The sequence below is a fragment of the Psammomys obesus genome, unplaced genomic scaffold (genome assembly GCF_907164565.1).
Source record: "Psammomys obesus unplaced genomic scaffold, mPsaObe1.curated_primary_1811, whole genome shotgun sequence".
Lineage (NCBI taxonomy): Eukaryota > Metazoa > Chordata > Mammalia > Rodentia > Muridae > Psammomys > Psammomys obesus.
The window spans coordinates 4,735,499-4,738,441 of NW_026596073.1; positions in this window are offsets into that span (position 1 = coordinate 4,735,499).

Consider the following 2,943-nt stretch of genomic DNA (forward strand, 5'->3'; position numbering starts at 1 on the left):
TGTGTCTGTGTGTGTGTGTCTGTGTGTGTGTGTCTGTGTGTGTGTGTGTGTCTGTGTGTTATACAGGTTCACATGTGTGTCTTTCTGAACTCCCGACCCACAGTATACCATTTATATGGTGGTTATAACACGGTTAAATATTTTTTGGTTCACATCACATTGACTTTTTATGTAGTAATGGATACCATAACATTTTTGGTTACTTTCTACTGTCCAAAGAAATCTCAAAATCACTGCAAAATGCTGACTGCATACTTCTTGCATCCCTCACAGCTTTTAGACAAGATAAAAAGAAAAGTGGGATGCTGCTCCTGAATCAAAGCACACAGTCGCTGTATCACGGGGCCCACATCCCCATATGTAAGATTCTCTTCTCCCATTCGTGAATGTATATTAAAATATGTGCTACAAAAAGCCTCATAACCTATTCTACTGGAAGCAATTATGTTGGCAACCCTAGGCTTTCCTTACTACTATCCATGCTCAGTCATACAAATAATGATACCACATTATTTGATACCACAGCAGAAAGGATCAACTCACAGGGTGCAGCCTCTACCTTCCAAAGAGCCTCTATTCTCTGAAATCCCCCCCCTCTCCATTCCCCTTTTTAACTCCTATTGGGGTTTCTTTACAAAGGGGAACAAATGGAACTTTTCTCTGTCTCCATTTAATCTCCTCCTCTGTCTCCCTCCCACCTCCACCCCAACCCTGCTTCTTCAACTCTTTTAGGAAGATCAGTGATGAGCCTCCTACTAACCCTGCAGTGTGCTGTCCGAGGTGCTGATTCTATACCCTGGTCTAATGGCACAACGCGCTATCACACCACCAACAGCTCCAAACTCCAGAGTCTGAGACTCGGACTTTGGCTTTGAGCTTTGAGTGTTCCCACCGTAGCGAAGACAACTTCCAACTGAAAATACAAGTGCAATTAATAGCTCATGGCCCTACGCGTACCAAAGCTCAATAGTCCCTGTACCCCCCTTGTAAGCCCCTCCATTACTTTATGCCATTTGTTCCATAAGCATCAAGAAGATGCTGTTCTTTGTGCATTAGAAATTTTTTCATCATTGTTTTTTGTAATGAATACATAATCATCAAAGCTGGAGAACAAATAGCAAACAGCATATTGTATGAGGTCCCCAGTTCTAATTATCAAATTTGTCTGTTAATTGTCTTCTTTCATACAACAGGCTAATTCTCAAGTGTGTGTGTGTGTATATATGTGTTTTTTTTTCAGACTTTCTTCCAAACAAATTCTGAATAAACCTGTCCTGCTGAGATAATGCTATGATGAGCAGGATGCAGAGAGTAACTCAGAATCCACCATATTTCATCAGTAACTAGTTTAATCCAAAGAAATTTATGAGCTCACATTCCATTTTGACAACTGAAGAATTCATAACCTCAATTTTAATTAAAAGATCTTAATTTGGTGTGCTAGTTGATTTTAATTTACTGATTCTAATCTTGCAAATGGTGTGTAATGGTTGTAGATGAACTTTAAAATTAAGTCAATCAGAGTCCCATCAGTTCTTAGCTGAGAGACCCTCAAAGAGCTGATTCAGCTCTGGGTCTGTGCCTCAACAATTTTAGCTGTGAGCATTTTAATGATGCAGATGCCCTAGGGTTTCAGCAAAGGTTAGTTTGCTTTAATAAGCAACATATGAATCTGTATCTGTATATACATTATGTATATACATATCTGTATCTGTATATATTACTTTAATAAGCAGCATATATATCTGTATATACATTACATCTATATCCATGGAGTTGCAATATATATTAATAATTTAATATAAATTTGCTATTGTTATTAAACAGTTGATGAGTTTTTATTACCAGTTATCCACCCATACAAAAAGATTGTCACTTAGTGACTATAATAAGATCGAGTGTAATCTAGATATTTGGTTTATTTGGATAAGTAATTTATTTAACTTTTATTTTGTTTATTTATCTATTCAACTCTTCCATGCAATCTGAACTAATGAAAAGCTATTCATACAAAATATTTTACAAATTTTTGTTTTTACTTACAATAAGACATTAAATTTTGATAGCTAGTTTACAACAAAATTGGTTTATAAGCATATAAGTATCTTTCCTATATAAATATAACCATGCATCTTTACTAGCAGGTGGCATAAATATATGATGTTGATACATTAATTGTATATTCTAGGCCAGCAGTTCTCAACAGATATCCTGCATATCTGATATTTACATTATGATTTATAATGGTAGCAAAATTACAGTTATGAAATAGCAACAAAAATAATTTATGGTTTGGGTTCACCACAACGTAAGGAACTGTATTAAAGGCCACAGCATTAGGAAAGTTCTAGATAATGTATAAATTTCTGAGAATCAAGCTATATAATTTAATATTACCTTACCAAAATAAATGTCAAAGTAGTCTTTATTTTGACTAAGCTGAATAATATCAACAAAGTTAGAAAATCCATTGCTAATTTATATATTTTCCTTTTTTAGTAGCAAAAGTGAATTAATGGAATGAAAAATGGATTTCAACGAAAACCTACCTACCACAAGATACATGCATTGATATTCATGACTAATTCATTCCTAAGGACCTAAAATAAGAAGTAACACAAGTACAGAAGTCAACAACGTATGATATTTTCATATCCTAATACTCAGAAATAGAAAAATAAATTAATTTTTAATAACCTCAATGGAATTGTGTTGAGTGAAGGACAATTTCAAGTCACATACTGTTTAATTACACCTAGATAACATTTTGAAGTAAGAGAATTACAGAGACTTGGTTGATGGCAGCCAGAGGATGAGGAGAGAAAGAGATGTGGCTATAAACACAGTAAGAGGTGGCGAGAGATGACTCAGCAGTTAAGAGCAGTTGCTGCTTTTCCAGAAGACCTGAGTTAGATCCCAGCTAACTCTGGTTGGGATGGCTCG